We start from the raw sequence: 12,444 nt of genomic DNA on the forward strand, positions 1-12,444 counted from the left end.
CTGCAATGAAAGTTGACAGCATGATTCACCGCACTCTGTAAATTTCAGAGGGTGTGTGAGTAAAACCCAGCGCCATGTTTGTTTTCTCTGTCCTTGTGTGTGCATTTATCCGTGTTCTTCTGTGCACTTGTTTATGTATGCGAATGTATTTATGTGTGTGTGGCGCTGGCAGTTTTACAAGACCTCTGCCATGCAACCATGCATTTCTCTTCAATGATGGAGCATTACTGCAATAGTTGAGCAAGCAAATGTGGTGCAATGTGTGAGTGGGATACTTTGCATGCTTACAAAGAAATGTATAGATTAAAGCTTATATTAAAGCCTGTATTTTTGCTGTCCACATCGTCTTATGTGCACATGTGTAGAGATGAGGCTTGTCCTTACCGGGGTGAGAGGTCAACAGGTGATGTGTCCTTATGTGGTGTCACTCTCATTACATCAATCCATAAATCTTTCCTCAAGCACTTATACAGAAGCTTCTCTAAGCCCCATATGAAAAGAACTGTGTATACAACCCTCTCTCACACACGTATACACACATTGTTTCGAACAGCAGGTGCGTGTCAGGCAGGATCCAGCATGCAGCAACACATGACAGTGTGCGCTATTTCATACCGTCGTATGCGGCTGTTTACTTCACTGATACCATCTCCTCCCGTAACAATCACCAGTGTTTGTCCTTGAGCCACACATAAAAAATAGAAAAAATAATTGCCCTAAGTATAATCTGAACAAGTGCATTATATCTTGATATGATTAAACTTTTAACTTCGGAGGTGGAATAGAAACTGTATTATCATTGCCAGCTTATATGATATAAAGCTGCTAATCACTGAAACTGGTTTGACAACTGTATACTGTAATAACTATTACTGTGGGTATGGAAAGTTTGTCTACACCCTTCAAGCCTGGGTATGCCTGCAGACAAGACAGATATCTCCCATTATTAGCCAGTCTGCAGTTATTTGCTGGGGCGGAACAGTTGCCAGTCGCAGAATGCAGATACAGACAGTATTCAACCGAATGTGTAGCTGTAGTTTAATGAGATGCTGCAGCAACAGCAGATCGGTAATTAAAAGTGGGATGTGTATTGTAGCGTTTGGACCGTTGATAGATGGGCTTATCAGTCATGTCAGTTACACACAGATCAAACAGGCTCTGAACAAGGACTCACAATGCACGACTGTTGAAAGGTTCTTTATTCACACCCTGGTGTTACTGACAGAGTAGATCTACGGAGGAGATCTGTGTCATTAACCTAAAGTCCCCCTCCACTCAGAAATACATTTTGCTCATTGTTACTTTACGACGATGTTGCAGATTGAAGTATGTGCACAGTTTGACATTGTTCATTTGCCAAATAGGGAGGATTCTCTAGACACACCTTAAATTTGAGTTGAAGACAAGTACACGAGGGCATAATTTGATGTTAAATAGTTTGGAAGCCAATCATGATCCAGTGTGCAGCTTGCAAGTGGAAGGCATCTTGTGTTCAGCAGTTAAACCTTTGAAATTAAAAAAATATTTAGCATATTTATAGATTCTGGAATTTCAATAAGAATACATGCAATTAAGAAAAAAAAAATCAACAATGTACTTTAACTTTTTTGGGGGAAAGGCATATAAGACAGAAATGGTGAGAGTATTTTTATGCTTCCTAAAACATGTCTGGATGGGATCTTTAAACCTGCAGTATGGTGCTCACGGTTTCCATATTCTCAAACTTCGCGTGCCACATAAAGTAGTTTGCCAGGCTGCAAAAGAGAAAGTCACACAAAATGCCCTGAAGACACTGAACTCCATGGAATTTTGACATTAAGAGATGTTGGTATTGAGCAACAGCACTAGATGAAACATTTTCAGAGCGCGCGCATGCCTCCCATTTGTTCATGGTTTTGGACTCTTGATCCCAAATCTGTCTGGTTGTCCATTCGGATTCTGTGTCACTTACATCATCTTGCATGTAAAAAAAAGAAATCCTGTTAATCAGTACCTGTGCAGCTGTCAGTCGGAAGCCCGGCTGCTGACCTGTTGTGCGAGGTGACTGGAAAAAAACAAATTGTGTCACTATTGTAGGTATTAAGTTTACAACTTAACTACCGGTGGTGAATTTAAGTGTGCGTGGGTGTAATTTGTTAGATGGTGTGTGTGGAAATATGTGAACAGTGGGTGTATGAGTCACCTTCGTGTAGGCAGTTGTTTAAAGGCCATTTTCTAGGAGATGTCAGAAACAGGAACATGTATTAGAATGTGTTGGATGTGTGTGGATTCCCCCTCTTAGGTCGAGATATCAGGCAGAATCTCCTCATGGCTGCGGGACAGTAGGTGTCCACTTGAAAACACACACGGTGAGTGGTGAAGCGAGTGATAGATATCAACCAAATGTTTGCATGCAGTCTTTTGAAACATGCCGGTGAGGGAATGCTACAGTTATTCTTAAAACTTGGGGATTTCGGCTGCAGGCCAAAGTGTGTGTACTATATGTACTCGTGGATGTGTGTTTGTGCTCGTGTGAAACGTTTGCCCTTTCGTTATTCACATATGGGCCCTGCATTGGGGAGACACTTGTGCCATCTGGCTGAATGCCCTGCACGCCTCGATTAGTTTCACCTCCGCTCATGCCACTCCCACACATTCAGCCCAGGTATCTGCCTGACAACTTGTAATTGTAGTTTAGGCTTACTTCATATAAAGGAGTGATGACATTTTAGTTGCTGAGTCAGTGTCTTCGTCGCCCTTCAGATATTCAACACTTGAGCAGAATGTGTGCGTGTGTGAGTGTGTGTGTGTGTGTGTGTGTATTCTGTGATTTTTACTCAGCGTATGGGGTCTAAATATGTGCTCGGTGTTTGACGCTTCGCTGTGGCTCAGAGTGATGTCACTCTGGGTCACACGCTGACCACATGGGCACGGGCAGAGAGGCGCGCGCACACACACAAACACACACACTCACACTCACAGATAAACAAGTGGTTGCATTTCTGCATGAGTCACAGCCGTGGGCAGAGGTGGAAAGTCTCCTTGTTTGGGCTATTCCCCCCTGCTGACACTTCTGATACTTTTTTGAAGTATTTGATGTATTTCAGTCTACTTGTAGCGGTCAGTGAATTCAGCTCATACCTGTTGAGACTACAGTCATCCAAACTTTCCCTGTCTTTCTAACTGCTTGCTGATAGAAACACATATTATACTGCACATACAGTACATATTATCACTCATAGGCACTACTTTTATAATATATATAATATTAATATTTTATAATAATATTCTCGCTGACATGGTGCATTTCATGTGATCTTGGGTATAATTTTGCATTATATGTCATAATCTGTGTGTATACTGTTGCTTCATTATAGGGCTTTTTCATGTTTCCGTCACAGTAGGAAAAGTACCAATGTTACTAATAGCTTTAATGATGGTTCTGCTCTATTTAAATATCCCAGTCAGGCATGACGGTGTGACAGTGAGTCATCATGTGCAATAGCAGGACTCTGAAACTCAAGTATGGATCAATAATTTTGTTATTTACACCTGTACGTTTCCTATTGTGACATGACAAAATAGCCTAAATGTGTTTATTTTAATTATGTGATCTGATGTTCATTATCTTTAATATAACTCTGGTACAATGTATTAAACATCTATGTTCAATAATAGGCTCAGTCATTACAAATTAATATTTGATAAAAATACGGATACAAACTGTGCTACAAACACAACAAATACTACTTATAATAATGATTGATAATAATAATTATTAATAATTGCATGATTTTCATAACAGAAATTTGTCATTTTAAATTAGACACGTAGCTTGTACTAAAATCAGTCTTCACACATTTTAAGCAGAGCTGCAACAGTTAGGGGATTTAAATAAAATAATCGTCAACTATTTTGGTAATTCATTAGTTATTTCAAGCAAAATGCCAAATATTTACTGGTTTTACTTTTTCAGATATGAGGATTTACTGATTCTTTTGATCACAAATGATAGTAAATGAAATATCTTTTGTTTTGGATTGTTGGTTGAAAAGGTCAAGCTATTTAACAAGTTCACTTTGGTCTCTGGGAAGTTGTGGCTGTTTCTCACTGCTTAATCAAGATTGATTAATGGAGAAAATATTTGGCAGATTAATTGACGATTAAATAAATGACTAGCTAAAACCATGGTTTTCGATTTTGAGAAAATAAAATTTCTGCATGGGAAAAATGAATTACCACCACTGAGGTGCCCTTCAGCAGTGAGTGAATTTACTTACTGTGACCTGAAACATCTTTTCAGGGGATAAAACTCTGCGTAACTGTGATGTATCCACTCGATTTTTCTCACCTCTGGTAACTGTTGCATGGTGTATCTGCACATGTAGTTGGGCATATCAAGCCTGTATAGGCTTTGAGAAAAGTGCCATGTTACTGCTGGTTCTCCCCTAATTTAGCATTAGAGTAATTTGCTGTAATCTGTGCATTTTTTTTGATCCACGGTATCTGTGCAATGTCTTTGTGTAGCACATCTGTGCAATATTCTTGGCATGTATGTAGATCTGGATCTGATACTATGGTCTGACTGTAAATAAAGGCTACTCTGACTGACTCTCTAACTTTGCATTGCAAGTATTTCGCTATGTCACTGATTTTGACTACTTGTATTTCCAGTCTGGGGTTATATAGACTTTTGTTCAGACATTTATTTGTTTATTTTTTTTACTATACATCCAAGGGTTAACAAATACTAACAACACTACCAGAGCTTCCATTCACTCTCCTCCTCGCAGCGTATGAATGAAATGCTTGGAAGGCTGTGCAGAGAGTCTATTGTTAATGAGACATAATAAGTTCATGCTTCATAAACTTCAGGTTCGTGCAGTTTGGCTTAGAGGGAACAGCAAATGTCGGCTTTAAGGGAGTAACTTGTCTAATCATGTCTTTGCCTGTGGCTGTCTGTGAGTGTGCGCATGTGTGTCTTCGTGCGTGGGTGCTTGCATGTACAAGTTTATCATTTTTTTAACACGTTGACTCATTACGTGTGATCATTTGTCGAAACCTTACTACCCTTTGATATTTTGTTTGGTGTGGGTGGAAGGGATTAAAATAATTTTTCAATGTAGTGTCACAGTTTTAACTTTTAACACATAAACCTTTCCAAAAGTTCAAGGATGGTTAACAAACTGGCCTTTGGAGATGTACAGGTAGCTGCCAGCGCTGATCGCAAATATGCAATTTTTCTTAAAAAGAAACTTCAGAGTGATGAAATTAAATAATCCTCATCAGGTCTGTAGATGACTTAAACGTTTTAATCTTTAGAGACTTTTCACACCTGCACACTTTCATTCACATAGATCAAACCCTGATAACTCCTCAGAGGAGTTTGTGTGAAACCTCACTTAAACTTAATGCAGAGGTCGAAAACGAGAAGAAATTATTATGAGTTGACATTTGTTGATATTCCCCCCAATTTGCCTCTGTCTCTAACACAACAATCACATGACTTAATTTGATGCGCTTCATCATTTGACAGTGTGAAACATATTTCAGTCAGTCAAAACCAGAAACAAAACAGCAGTTTCACTTCTCAGTTGGATAAGATTTTGCGAGCTGTCTGCCTTTCAGATTTTCAAGACGAAAACACAAAAGCAGTATTTGCTATATGTACCAGAGTACATTGGTTTTGAACCATGCTTAAAATTGTATAGAGGTATGTTGTATGTAAAATATTTAAGTATTGTACTAATAGAAAACACAGCAATATACTCTTCGTCTATATACACTGTGTGTAATGCTGCTGCTGCACTGCAATTTCCCAGCTTGGGATAAATAATGTATATCTATCTATCTATCTATCTATCTATCTATCTATCTATCTATCTATCTATCTATCTATCTATCTATCTATCTATCTATACGGTAGCAATGCAATGTAATACATGTGTGATTAACACAAAAGCTTGATGACTAAAAGATGTCTGTACAAGCTGAGATAAAAGTTTAGTTTATTTGCCTGCACAATTAGCGCATGATTAAATACATATAATTATAAGACTAGCTGCATATGTGCAGGAAGGAAGCAAAAAAGGCTGATAAAACTTCGGTTTAATATGGAAAAAAATTTCCTGATATCCAATGTGTATCTGTCCTCTTTGAATTAATTAATGGTGGTTTAGAGATGGTTAGAGATTTCACTTCATTCAGGAGTGACCCTGAATAACCTCATGCAGTCGCCTTCATTACTTCCGGCCACATCATCAACGGCAGCAACGGCCCTTTCGTAAGATTTTATTCCACGTACTCTTCCTTGTTCGTCCTCGTCTTGTTCGTCCTCGTCTTGTTCGTCTTTGCAACTAAAAGTCAAAGTGGGCAACAAAGTGATCGAGAGCGGCGTCTCGTTTGTGAATAGCATTTCGCTGTAAGTTGCACAACTCTTCCCCTCAGCTTTGACCTTTTACTTTTCAAAAGTTCACCTCTTATGATTCACTGCATCTCAACTCTGACATTTAAATTTCATCTCCTTCTCACGACTGAAACAAGCCATTTAACAATTACCTGGGTCCGGGAATCTAACATATGCAACATGGCATATCATACCTACTGCGTGGGCAACAACTAGCAATAAACCCAAACCACCCATGTATGCTATTGTGATCTTCCCAGAAGTCCTTGGTGCGCAGTAAGAGGCACTCCCAGAAATTTCCTTCGGAAAGATTTCCTCTGGTGAGAGTGGAGCATTAGGACTACCCTCCTGATGCTCGGCCAGCTGCATACCTGAAAAGCAACTATTTAGGCATGCCGCTCCCCATGACTGGAAGTGCTGACTTGTTGTGTGGGAGTGCAGCGCCCAAAAATGCTGACATAATTTGCTGCTGATGCAAGACGTTCAGAGGGAGTTCCACTGTCGTGTAATTTTCAGGAATATTGGAAATCAAAAATCGGTTTTATTGTAAGTACGCCTCCATCCAAACGCCCACCTGCTTGTGTAATGACTACATAGTGAAATTCTATTTTAAAAAAAACATCCTTTTGCATCATTTGAAGGCTTGTGCTCCCAGTGTTCTCCCCCCCACACACACTCAAATGACCACTTAATAGAGCTCCAACCACTCCAGAGGTTTTTGTGGCTCAGGATTCTGCCAACTTCGTGACCACCAAGGTCAAAACTGTGACGCATACATAATGATCTGGATCGGCAATCCTGGGATCCGCTTCACGCTTAAAGTCAGTTGTGTGACAGATCCTGTGAAATCAAGCCACCGGGCAACGTAATCTGAACCCTGCTCATGAACGTTTGTCAGATAAACCGTCTGTAATAATATTCATGCATTAGATTAATTCTTTAAAAAGGCAAATGACACAAAATCTCAATTATGGCATGTGTGTATGATCAGTAGCAGCTGCTCTGTGTATGGTAGAGAGGCAATGTTTTTTCTTTAATGCATTAAAACTTTTTGGACCAAATATTTTCACTATTACACCTAAATATTAATTCTATTTTCACTGGAGAAAAAACTGATTTGTGAGCTCATACAGGCCAGATCTGAACTGAATGGTGACCCGATCTCATATTTTTGTTAAAGGATCACTCCATTTCCACTTCCATAAAGTTGGCGGACTCAATAGAGACTGATTTCTTTTTTTTTCTTTTTTTTTTTTTTAAAGGTTAAAATCAAAGCAGCAGTGGCCCACGTATCCTGACCTTTTCTTTCTGGTAGGGTCTGGCTCCAAATATGCAGAATTCCCATAATGCAACTCATTAGCATTATGACCTGATCATCATCAGGATCATCTTTTTAAACCTTAGAAAGCTTCTTTCAGAGCCACAGGAGGTATCATAGCACAGAGCAGCTCCTCTGAGGAAACTGAACTTCATTGTAAAATTGGAGGAGTGACCCTTTAATAGCAGAATTAGCACCTTTGTTTAAAAACGTCACCAATGTGTTGATGCCCTTATGTGAGATATCTTGTCATTGAGTGCTATTGATCCTGTGTTGACTAGTAGGAGTGACCATCTCCGTCACTGGGACGAAGGAGACAGCACTCCTCCCCTCCCTTTCTGTTGAATAATCTGCTTACTCACCGGATGTGATTCACCTAACTAACTCTGTTAGAGAGAGGGTTCTGTCGTCTAAATGTTTGCTCAGTAATGTTGTGTAATGTTTGGAAAGTTGTGTGCTTGTGAGATAAATACATTTGAGCATCGGTCTGGCCGGCTGCTGTGCTGCTTTGATATCCTCATCCAATAAGTGGCCGAGGGGTCATTAGAAAAGGACGGATATTTTGGCACAGAGTAATGTTATTGTTTCAGACTGTACTGTGACAGCAGATAATGCACAATTCTGATTGGCCGTAGACTGTGTTTAGCGTAAAGGAATATTTATTTCAAGATTGACAAAATTTCTATTTATTTAAAGTAAATATTGCCCCAAAATATGAGATAATAATACTTATGATATGTGTGTGTTGATGCTGTAAAGTGGCATCAGCTGCATAATACTTTCATCCCCCACCAACATAGTTATGAACAAAATGCACTTTGTGTCACCCTGTTTCTTTGGTAACGGCACAGATCATTATGGATTGTTCCTTAATCAGAAGTGTACTTGTGTACTAAAAACTCAACACAAACCTTATGCATCCTGCAGGCCTTATTAATGCAATGAAAACATTTTATTTCTTAAAAAAAACATCTGCAAAACTAATTTAATGGAATTTGTTTTTCCCTTTCAACCGTGTGTGGAGGTGAGAAACTAATGCAAGATCTTAAATGCTTCACTCTTTTTTCATCCCTCATGCAACCACCTCTGTCAGTTCTGCAACGCCATGAACGCCAACGAGGAGTGACCGAGTGTGCCAAGTTAGATAGATAGATAAACTTTATTTATCCCAAGCTGGGAAATTGCAGTGCAACAGCAGCATTACACACAGTGAAATAAGTGAAAATAAGACTATAAAGAACAAACTATACATAATAAAATATAAAAATAGCGAGCAGTAAAAAGATTATATACATAATAATAAAATAGCCAAATAGTAAACAGTAGTAAAAGTATTGCACAAAAAAGAATATCAAATGCAAAATGAATATCAAAATAAGAATATCAAAAGCAAATGGCAGTGAAAATAAACTGAACCTTGACTGTAAGAACAAACTATATATAATAAAATATTGAAATAGCAAGCAGTAAAATTTTTTTTATACATAATAATAAAATATCAAAAGCAAACAGTAGTGGTAAGAAGTATTGTATTATTTTTATTATTATTATTTTCAGCTGTTATTGTACAGTGTAATGGCATGTGGCAGGAAAGATTTCCTGTATCTGTGGGAGAAGGTGCTCCGCTGTCTGTCCACTGTGTGATGGAGAGGGTGCTGATCATTGTCCATGATGGATAACAGTTTATTCAGTGTCCTCCTCTCCACCACAGTCTCAAAAGACTCAAGTCTGAGTCCAAGTACAGAGCCGGCCTTCTTGATGATTTTATCAAGTCTGTTGGTGTCGCTGGCTCTGATGCTGCTGCCCCAACATACAACAGCAAAGAAGATGGCGCTGGCAACCACAGACTGGTAGAAGATCTCAAACATTTTGCTGCACACGTTGAAGGATCTCAGTTTCCTCAGGAAGTAGAGTCTGCTCATCCCCTAGTATCCCCATTTGTAGAGTTTAGCACATCTGCGATGGCAGGCTTTTGAATGTGGCTATACGGGACAGTCAGACGGGCTCAGACGACACATCACACAGACGAGCTCTTTTCAAGCTTTCCCTCCCTTTATGTTTCTCTCTCTTTGACTGTTTGCTTCAGGCTTTGACTGCTGATTCATCTTTTCTGCCTCTGCTGCTTGTTTCCCCCTGGTTGTCTTCTTCTTCTGTGTTTTAAGGCGTTTGTGTGCTACACGTTTGCATCGTCACCCTCTGCAGTCTTCGCAAATGCGTGTAGAGTCACCCCTGACCTCGTGCTTGCTAGTGTGTGTGCTGGAGGTACAAACAAAAATGGGGACATGCATATAAATTCTTTGCTCTACAGCGCCACCAGTGGTCAAAGCTCCACAGGGTTCCTTTAATTTGCTTTTTATATGTGTATTTTGTCTGAACATGGCAGTATAAGGCAGAGAGGCTGCTCTCTAAGTCTCAAACTAGACCAGACTCAGGTCAGTGGCAGGTCATGACCTCAGACTGACCCACTTAGCCAATGCCAATAGCCCCCTCCTCCTCCCCCACAACACCGTCACCATCACTGTCTCTGCTCCACTTGCCTCCTCCCTCACTATTTGTTCCTCTCCTGCTGTCTCTGGGTACACTCTCCTCTCCCTCTGCTGCCCTCTCTTTAAACCCACCACTCAGTCCTTCCTCTGCTTCGTCTTTCCTCTTTCCCTCTCTTCTTTCCCTCCTTGTGTTCCTTCGCTCCATGAGGGGGAACTTCCACTGCAGTTTCTATCCAGGAACAGGCTTCCACTGTGGAAACACAGCTAAATAACACCGCTCCGGTTCACTTTCCACACTGAGCCGGGGAGGGGGAGCGGGGCTTCATGTCACTGCATCCACACACACATTTCCACAGACACCTTTACACAGAAGCATGCATACATCTCTTTATTTAAATCACACCGTGCTGTAAAGACATGATGTCTTTTTCATGCTTGTGCAGATATTAGAGAAAAATCGCTTTTTATCTCACCATCCATCATTAGCGGCACGCCCATTCAAATTACAGCTGAAGATCTAGCGAACATCTGAAATGAATGCAACATGCAAAGCAGCGGTCTGTATCTGTCCCCGTGTGCGTGTTATTTTTGAGCTTCTCCTGAAAGACAGCTGCTATAATTGGCCACTTATCAGCATTAATGGATAGACACGTAGGTAGATGCTTTTGGGAGGACACACATGCACTCGCATGTGCATACACACACCCAGGAAACACAGGCAGAGTCATCATATTCAAAGCAGACTGGAATAGAAACAGAATACATGAGGTAACCACAGTGGCGTAAGCAGTAGCCATTACCTCAACAATGACCATGACCAGTAGCCATTGTGTCTGTCTGTGTCTGTCTGTGTGTGTGTGTGTATGCACATGCGAGTGCATGTGTGTGTGTGTGAATGCATATGTGGCTGTCAAAGATGCCTTTTCCATAGTCAAGATATTCCTTTTCTCCATGGACATATCTGGTCCTTATATAAGGTATGCCTGGGACTTACATAATACCTGGCGCTTTAAGTTTCTGTGTGTGTGTGTGTGTGTGTATCTGGAAAGCATGTGGAACTGCATTTGTGTGATTGTGTGTGTGTGTCCGTGACGCTCTGGAAGCTCTCCTGGCCACGGCTGTGGAAATGCTCCACTGCCCCACTCTGCTCAGTGCGGACAGTGGTGGAGAGGTGGGCGGATGGATGAACAGGGAGTGGGGGTTCTGATGGTTGGATGGAGAAGGGGACTGTTCAACTGTGGCACTGCCAGAAACACAGTGAAAGACAGTGAAAGAAATGGCAAAATGAAGGGGAAAGGTTGGGCTTACTTCAACCTTATGAAAACCAAACCTCCTCTGTTTTCACTTGGCTGCAGGGTTTAACTCGATGCGACAGGCTCATTCCATGTCACTGTCACAGTTCACTTTGTTTCTTGTTTTCTGTTTCATGTGTGCGGCGCAGCATGGCGCCGTCTTACTCACCAAAACAAGCCCAGTGAACTTCTTAACTCCTGTCAAAGCTCCAGTTTGCAGGATGTAGGAGCATCTATCGGCAGACCTGGAATATAATATTCAGAAGCATGTTTTCATTCGTGAATAATCACCTGAAAATGAGAATTGCTGTTCATTACCTCAGAATTAGCTCTTTATATGTACACAGGGAGCAGGTCCTTGTGGTCCTTGTTGCTCCGCCATGTTTCTACAATAGCCCAGGAAGAACAAACCAAACACTGGCTCCACTGAGGGCTCTTTGTGCGTTTCACGTTTTTACCACCATTGGGGAGGGTGAGGCCAGGGGTATTCATTTGTTTGCAATCAGCAACGTCACCGCTAGATGCCACTAAATCCTGCACACCGGACCTTTAAGAAGCTCTGTACTGTAAGTCGTTTGGTCCACTGATTTGTTCCAACATCTGGCTCAGCATCTATTGGACAGAATGGCACCAAGTTTGGTACAAACGTTAATGGTTCACAGTCAAATACGATATTGATTGTTGCGATTTCGTGACTTTTCCTCTCGCATCACCGTGAGGTTGACATTTGTGGTTTTGAGTGAAGTGTCCTGATAACTGCTTGATGGATTGTCTTCCTTGGAATAAATTGTAGAACCTTTGCTGATCACCTTACTTTTCATCTACTGCCATCATCAAATCAAAAGTTCTTATTGTCCAGTTCTTTGGTTTGTTACTAATTCAGCCTCAGCTGCGCTTTGTGTGCCAACTACCAAATGTCAGGATGCTAATATGCTGTTATAAGATGCTAAACATTATACCTGC

The sequence above is a fragment of the Chelmon rostratus genome, chromosome 8, assembly GCF_017976325.1.
Source record: "Chelmon rostratus isolate fCheRos1 chromosome 8, fCheRos1.pri, whole genome shotgun sequence".
Taxonomy (NCBI): domain Eukaryota; kingdom Metazoa; phylum Chordata; class Actinopteri; order Chaetodontiformes; family Chaetodontidae; genus Chelmon; species Chelmon rostratus.